The following is a 9,127-nucleotide window of genomic DNA, read 5'->3' as shown; positions in this document are numbered from 1 at the left end:
AACTTCTCAGCATTGTAGTGCAAATTTCTCCTAATGTACACGTCTGTATGCAATTTTCCCTAATACACACATTTTTGCAAAGCAGTTTCATGTTATATAATGCATTTGTATGTTATTTTCACCAATATATGCTTTTTTTTTGTTTTGCAAACTTTACTGCATTTTTGTGCATATTACTTGGCTGGAGAACTGCATTGCAAAATTTGAAGAAATGTGAATTTTGAAGGATTGCTGTGTTTCAGTTTGTGTATTGTTTTGGAAAGTGTGAATTAGGTAGTTTTGCCTTTAAATGTGAGGTGAATTGGATTTCTCCCCCATCCCTGCTGCATACAAACCATCCTCTTCCAATTTGGCTGCAATTGGAACAATCTGAACATGCTGGGAACTTGGGCCCACATCTTTGTTTGAAACTCTGTCCTGCCATTTGATACCCAAAATTTTCCTGACACAGTGCATGTGGAAGGCATTGAGGCGTCGCTCCTGAAGTTTGTAAGTTGCCCATGACTCATTCCCATAAAGCAGCGTGCTCCACACACAAGCCTGGTAGACATTCATCTTGGTATTGGACATTAGCATCCCATTCTCCCATACCCTTTTGGAGAGGCAAGCCATTGCTGTAGCTGCCTTGCCAATACACTTGTCCTGCTCTGCATTGATGAAGAGGCTGCCGGTCAGTGCCGGATTTGCGTATAAGCTAAATAAGCCATAGCTTAGGGCCCCACTCTCTTGGGGCCCCCCAAAACAATTAAAGGAAAGAAAACCTGGATGTACATTTCCAAAATATAAGATAAAAAACAAATAAAATAAAACCTACATAAAGCAACAGTGTTTTGTGTTGTGTAGGCTCTTATGATGTAAGTAATGGGCCCCGCCTGCTAGCCTGCTCCCTAAAATATCACTGGTTTCCTCATGTCTATATATAGGGTTGTATTTCACTGTTAATATACTTCTTCTTAATTGTATTTCAGTTCAACAATTACTTTGATAAAATACATATTTTGTTATGTGCAAATGGCTTTAGATACCTATTAGGTCCATAAATTACCATATAGCATATATTCAACACAAAAAAGTGACAATTTTTTGTTGACAAAGGACAGCTGGACATATAAAGGGCCCCATTACCTTTAGTAGATTAGGGCCTTGTCAAACCTAAATCTGGCCCTGATGAGGGTTATAGTGGAACCTAGACAGACAAAATTGTGTACCACCTCAAGCATGTGGTCACCATAGCTGATGCGTGGAGTGTTGGCAAAGTCCAGACCCAATATATTGGTTTGACGCTGAGGCTGAACTCCCTGCAGGCTTGGTCAAAACAGCTGATGAGTCTCTGTAGAGCTTCCTTGAAGTGTGCTGTCAAGGCTGTGGCATCTGCAAACAACATCTCTTTGATAAGGAGCCGCCACACTTTAGTCTTGGCCTGGAGATGTTGGCAATGCCTTAGAATATAGATAGATGATAAGGAACACAATTAGCAAGCACTATCAATGAATGGACTTTGATGGCAAGACACAATGGCATGAGCTTTCAAACTATTACCATAGTGGATATTATGCTGTTGTTGAATAACATGGGGCCGTTATAACTACGGGAACAATCCTACATGTATGGTGATGCCTCTTTCTTCTTCTGTTTTGGTTGATATGTTCTATATATTTTCCAAAAAACAAAATATTAATTAAAACAACCAAGTCTGATGGAATATGTATTCCAGGGGTGGGGAATTTGTGGCTCTCCAGATGTTGTTGAGCTATAGTTCCCATCACCCCAGCCTCAGGCCATGATGGCAGGGGCTGATGGGACTGGAGTCCAGCAATATCTGGAGAGCCACAGATTCCTCACTAGGGTGGCTTAGGCAGGTCCCCCAAAGGAGGGCACCCATTTGCATAGAATTTGCAAATTTTAGTCACTTCTGGATTGGGGGCCCTCACCCCATAGAATGCTGAAGAATTTCCAGCCTCAGTTTCAGGGTTTCTGAGAGTCGAGGGGTGGTTGGGCCTCCTGAAATCAGGCCCTAAAGACAGAAACCAGATGGGGGTGGAAAAAAAACTCGAAGCGCTTTTAAAAAGCCTTTTTTCCCACAGGAAACTTCCATTACTGTTGTCTTTAGCCTTAGGTGAATTCTGTATCTGTCATTAAAAATTACTGCTGTCAACCGTAATGCATCAGAGAGGCAGGGAGGGAGAAGTAGGAGGGACAGGCTTGGGTTAGGCTCTGGTGGTCCGAAGAGGGAATTTAATATCTGCATGTTGCAGGTGTTTTGTTTTCCCCACTTAACTTCACCCAAACCAGAGCAAAAATCCACAAGTAGTTTTGTTTGGGACATCTTCTTTTTGCACAAATAGCTGAATGAGTGCTGGTTTCTAATTTTCTCTCAGGGAATATGGACAACTAATAGCATTTATAGCTCACCAAGGAGATCAGGGCAGCATACGTTTTATGGCTTCTAGACACAATGGTAATGTTCCATCTCCACTGTGGAAGGCAGCAGGCCTCTGAATTCCAGGTGTTGGGAACTGCAAGGGGGAATAGCTGCTGTTGTGCTCAGGTCCTGCTCAGGGGCTTCTCATAGGCATCTGGTTGATCACTGTGAGACCAGGATGCCAGACAAGACCCCTGGCTTTGGCCTGACCCCGCATAGCTTTTCTTACGTTTTTGTGTGTTCTTACCTGCCTTTCTCATTTTATCTTCACAAATATCTTGCAATGTAGGTTAGGCAAGGAGGGAATGGCCCAAAGTCACCCACTGAGTTCCGTAACTTAGTTGGAAACGGATCCTGAGTCTGGCACTTGCCTGCTACGCCACACAGGTTCCCAGTGCTAAAGAGAAAGACGGGTTATCCGTAACTTTTAAAAATACAAAAATATAGCAGGAATGATGAGCCAGGTGTTAAATGTCAGCCTACTTTTGAGTTGCTGAGATGTCAACTTTTGAGTTGAAAAATAATGTCTTCTGGAAGGCAGGGGAGGTGTCTGGAGGCAGAGCTAGGACAGGTAAAGCCAGGTCAGAATCTCATAAATTAAGGAGCGGAGGTAGGATAGAAACTTGGCTTTATGACTTTCCAACCCTAATGCTGGTTACCTAACAGAACCAGTGGTGCAATGAGTTACATTTCAAGGACACATTCACACAACAATCCCAGGAACTATAGAGCTACCATTCCCAGCACCCTGAAGATGCTACTGCAGCTCCCAGGATTCTTTCCTGGGAGTGGGTGCAGACACTGGCGGCACCACAATCCCGGTGGGGTGCCATCGCAGCTCCCCCCCCCCCGCTGGGTGCCACGGCCCTAGGACATATGCCATGCCCCCGGGACACACGCCAGCCATGCCCCCGCCTGCTCTCCGCCTCTGGTGCTCTGGGAGCAGAATGTGCTTTGAAGGTATGGTGTGCCTGCATCCTTGGGCAACCACCTTGAGAAGCCTCCTTGGCTTAGCAGGATTACGTCTCACTGGTCTTTAGGCTCCAGCAAATGCCCAGCCTTTCCTGGCTACTGGTGAATGCAATGCATTCATCACAGGAACATAGTATCTCATATCAGGTATGAATTCTGGCCTTCCTAGGACAGTACTCTCTACCTCGACTGGCAGTGGCTTTCCAGGATTTCAGACAGGAGTCTGTCATGGCCTTACCTGGAGACACTGAAGATGGAACCTGGGTCTTCTGATGCTTCACAGCAGGTGCTTTACCACTAAGCTTGGCTGTCTAAGACCCACAGGTAGTTTCCACTCCAAACTAAGATGAGCTGCAACAGCCATATCACTTTTTTTTTTGTTCAGCACTTTTTTAAAAGAGAAGTAGAACGATGATGGGGGAGGGAGAAAAAGAGGAGCATATCCCATAAAAAGCTATGTGGTTCACTGTTGCAAGCTGGAGTCAAAGCTGTGCCTTGGAACTGCCTGCCCTAGACACTGGAAGCAAGGGGGAAACCCAAGCTCATGTGCTGTGGGGAAGGGGCATGGAGAACCTTTCCTAAGTGCAGTGAGTCACGGCATGAAATATCCCAAGATTCTTTCACAAATCAGCCAAGATTAAGTTGTGAGAAATTTCACCCAATGCTTGTACATACATTTTTCCAGAAGCCAGCACCCATGGAAGTCATGTCTGCTTTTGTCACCCTTAAATGAGGACAAAAACCATCTGCAAAAACATCCTCCTGCCACCACACCATCCACAGGGATTAAGGATTTGCCTTGCCAGCTGGCTTGTCACGACAATGGTACAGTTTCTGTTGTGCATGCCACCCCTCTCAACATGACTTCCCATTCATTCGCCCTGCCTAAGCGGCACACAATTTAAATTTGCCAAACAACGGAAGGCGTTATTAATTGAGCAGGCCTTTGAAGAGGGCCGGGGTGGATTGAAGAGCACAGTTAGCTGTGTTGCTAGTAATTATTAGCACACTGTAATTACAATAACTGCTCCCCATAGGTTAGGACACCCTCTCTGCTCTATATATAAAGATCTCAGCAGCACCTGTCTTAGCTTGGCATCATTGCTTAATGCCGGCATTGCATGCTAAGAATGCTGTTTCACAACGCTGGGCCTCTGAAGCCCGCAGGCTAGTTAAACATCTGATCTCCTTCCGCATTGGTACAGCGCGTATGACTTCAGAATGCAATGTTCTCTACTTAAAAGGGCAGAGCTGCAGCTGGAAAAAACAACCATCACTCAGGGCTCCTGACACACATCCAAGTACTATCAGCATCAAAGGTAACATTCTGGTAACATTCATGCTTCCCAGCCTTGTCGTATGGGTGTTCCTCACCCACTCCTTCCACAAGGTGTGAGCACTCAGCATTTTCAGCTTCCCAAAGCCACACACCACCAATGTAGATTCTTCACACAGCACATATCTGAACGACGGAATTTGCTCCTGTAAGAGGTAGTCATGGCCACTAACTTGGATGACTATACAAGAGGGTTGGACAAATTCATGGAGGAGAGGCTATCAATGGCTACCACCCTCAGTGGCTGCGTTCTGCTTCTGAATGTCAAATGCTGGGGATCCAGCTGCCAATGGGTGTCTGGCTGGCCATTTGTGCAAAGAGGATGTTGGACCAAGTGGGCCATTGGCCTGATCCAGCAGGCTCTTCTTACCTCCTACTAAGAACTAAGCTAAAAGAGTCCTTGCTGCTTTGCTGAGGGGGTTTGAGAAATGCAGTGACCATTTTGGAGGGAGGGGAGCTCACCTGGACCAGTTAAGGAGGCTGACAATTTTCTATTACCTTCAGTTTTTCTTCATATATGTAGTCTGAAAAGTGCAATCTCTTTGCATAGCAAGAGAGGAAGGGAGTTCAGTAATGGGTGGGAGGCAAGTGGGGGTGAGCTCCTTGCTTGGGGTACACTTGATCCGCTGCCCCACTCTGGTGCAGCCCAGGCTCCGCAGAGGAAGGAAGAAATGGTGAAAAGAAGAGTTTGCTTCCCATCAGAAAAACATCTAGCCTGGCTTCGGTTAGGGAGGCAGTGCAGCGTATGGATTTTCTCCAGTAAAGAGGCCGCAGCAAACAAGAAATGCCTGGATGTAGGATTTTACACTCCTCCCTTCCCAGCCCTGGAAAAGCCTCCAGTAACGCTGGCTTTATGCAGATGAAGCAAGTTTCACCCAATGCGATTAAAAAATGCAATCAAAACCATACCCCCCCCCAGCCCCTGGGTGGGTCTGTTTGCCGGAGCACACACAGAGTTAGTGTGCAACAAACAGTCAACACCAGCAAAAGCAGGAATCCGTTTATCATTCTTGAAGCAGAGATTATATTCCTCACCCATCCTACACACCTACACTTGCAGAAAATGCCGGTGACCTCCCTTTCTGCCTAACGAAGAAGGAGAATTAATTAGGAGATGCTGTTGCACCTATCTCTCCAGGCTCCATCAGCGAGGCGTCTGGCAAGTCTCCTGCTTTTGCTGTAGCAACAAGGAATTTCGCCCCCCAAAATTACACCTCTGATGTGCACCAGAAAACATGGCCCTGCCTGGAGGAAAAGGGCTGGCTGTGCCATGCAGAGGGCTGTCTGAGGCAAAGCCCAGATGGATTCCTCCGCTAGATAAATCTGAGGTCAGGCAGACACACCCAGATCCTGCAGTTAGAACATGTGGGGCACTGATATCCAACCCACCCCACCCCACCCAGTTGCAGAGGAGCATTTTATTTATTTACCCATCAGCCCCAAAGGCTCCCAGATCAGGTGAGGTACAATCAATTCAAACAGGCTTACAATCAAAGGAAAGTGGCACACAAGGACAGAGAGGAGAGAGGGGAAAAGCAAACTCAGACCCCATTTTAGTTTTGTTACTTGTAAAAGAGAAATTAAAAAATCAGAGTGGTTTACAACAATTGTACACAAAACCATACAATAAAAACCAAATAAAAAAGCCCCAACCAGAAATCAGCTATTATGGAAGGATGTGTTCTTAATTGCCCATATAGCCTGACAAACAAACAAAAGTTTACTTAAAAATTGAAAGAGAAGGCAGAGTATTCCACAAGACTGGGCTGATGACACAAAAAGCTTGGTTTCTCATTGTTGGGAAATGGCCAATGATGCTCCTGCAGATGATCTCAGTGATCAAGCTGGAAGTCCCTGAGATACCCTGGACTTAAGTTGTTCAGGGCTTTGCAAATTAATTCAAGGACCTGTTGTTGGCCTGATGCAATCTGGCTGCTCCATTCTGCACCCGTGGCAGCTTCTGAACCAAGTCCAAGCACAGAGGACATTGCAGTAGTCCAGCCTCAAGGTTCCCAATGCAGGACTACAGTAGTCAGGCTATCCCTGTCCAGGAATGGCTGTTGCCGGTGAACCAGACTCCTAGCCTCCAGTGACAATAGTAGTTCTTATAATCATCATCTGGCATAGAAATAGTTCAAAGGTAGGAAGTGCCTGATAGAGCTGCCATGATGGAAGGAGCCCTGCTTCTCATCTCTTGCCACTGAGGCAGCCGGATGGATGAATGGGTGGGTGGGTGCATCATGGATGGAAGCTAGCTAGCTAGCTAGCTGGGCAACACAGAAGGTGAGCATGACTTCCCTCAAAAGGTTTCCCAGACTGAGAGCACAGCAGGCCTCAGCACTTTATAGCAGGCGGTAGAATAGGAGTGGCTCTCCAGGACCACTTGATTACCAGGGCAAGGAGGATCCTGGTCTGTGGGCAATGCCAGCTCAAGTTGTTCAGCTGCCTGAGGCTCCTTGCTGTGTTGTACTGTGTGATATTGACCTTGGGCTGTTTCCTGACCTTCTGGTTCACGTTGGTACCCAGTGCTTTTTCTGGGGGGACACAGGGGTACGCATACCCCTAAACATTTTGTGACTCTAACAGGAGAAGAAACCCAAAAAATTAATTTTTTTTTACTTTCTTCTGTAACACGGTGAATCGGCAGTTCCATTGCTACCCCCGATGGCAGCCTTAGTTCCTTTCCCAGCGTTTCCTGAGTCTCAGACGGAAGCGAGCGTTTAATGTGTGAAGCAGTGTGGAATGTGGATGTGTGGTGTTTTACAGATGAATCGGGAGGATGTTAGTGCACACAACCTCACGCTAATGTGGACATTATTGTGAACTGTCAACTATGTAATATGAGGTAATGCATGTTCTTTGTACTTTTGTCCATTTACTGTATTTATTTTCCCCAATTTGAACTATAAAATGGTGATTTTCTTGAGTCAAAATCAGAGTACCCCCTAAACACATTTTTAGGTGGGGAAAGAAGCACTGTTGGCACCCATACTGTGTTTGACCTCTGCTTGTTTGGCCTGGACTGCACCAGGAACCCTGCTGATTGAGAGCACCCACTGGCATGTAACACAGCCAGACACGCACATTCAAGGAAGATGTGAAGCAGGGCCAGTGAAGAGGTGGGACCTGGGAAGAGAGGGTATAGCTAGGGAGTAGGGGTGGCCTGGAGACATCCCAAGGAGCAGCCCGAGAGACCTGGAGGGCTATGTTTTCAGGTAGCCAGTGGAAATACTGACTTTACTGCCTTGTTTCCTGGCACCTGGGGGAGGAGAACAGCTATGATACTTTTACCTTTCCTGTTCACTTTGTGGCCTGAAATGGCTGTCTAAAAAAGGTAAAGGCAAATAGACCCCTGGACGGTTAAGTTCAGCCAAAGGCTATTATGGGGTTGCGGCACTCATCTTGCTTTTCAGGCCAAGAGAGCCAGCATGACTAAACTGTTTCAGGCGCAACGGAACACCGTGGTGGAAACCAGAGTGCATGGAAACGACAGTTACCTTCCCGCCGCAGCGGTACCTATTTATCTGCTTGCACTGGTGTGCTTTTGAACTGCTAGGTTGGCAGGAGCAGGGACAGAGAAAAAGGAGCTCACCCTGTCGGAGGGATTTGAACTGCCGATCTTCTGATCGGCAAGCCCAAATGGCTTAGTGGTTTAGACCACAGCACCACCCGTGTCCCTTTAATGGCTGTCTAGCATAGGGGTAGCCAATGTGGTGACCTCCAGGTGTTGTCGGACTTCAGTTCCCCTCAACCTCGGCCATTGGCCATGCTGGCAGGGGCTGATGGAAGTTGTAGTTTAGCAAACCTATGGAGGGCACCCCATGGTGCTCTAGCATGTAGTCGAGACCGTTCCCAGTTTTTACATCCCGACCCACCTCTCCTTTCTAAGCTGTCAGCTCTGATGATGCAGAGAAGGCGTGGAAGTGAAACACTGATGTCAAGATCTCTGAGGAATTCAAGGGAGGGAGTAGTAGCAAGGGTTAATTCACACCTCATTAAAGTGTGCAAATTAGTGGGATTAAGCGTCAATAAACCGCAAGTGTGAACAAGCCCAATTCAAGATGTGTTTTGCAAACACCCATCAAGCCTGAGCAGTCGTGCTTTACTGTAAACAGGGAGGGCTGAGCTGGGGGAAGACTTATCTGCTTCTCTTTCCTTGGCAATAAACAAGGCTTGAGGTTTGACTTCAAAGACCTGCAGATGTGGTGGAAGGAGGGGTTTCTCCAACACAGCCATATAGCTTAGGCCCTTAGGCCTAAGGGAGTGACCACCCAGTGAACTTGTCTATTGCAGGAAGTTTTACCTCTCCCGATTTTCCCATGTCCATGGTATCAGCAAGAGGTTCTCTCCATTATACATGATATAGGTCAATTATCCAGACAAGGGGTGCAGAATAT

Source organism: Podarcis erhardii (assembly GCF_964252035.2).
Source record: "Podarcis erhardii genome assembly, chromosome: 7".
Taxonomy (NCBI): Eukaryota; Metazoa; Chordata; class Lepidosauria; order Squamata; family Lacertidae; genus Podarcis; species Podarcis erhardii.
Note: the sequence above shows the minus strand (reverse complement) of the source record.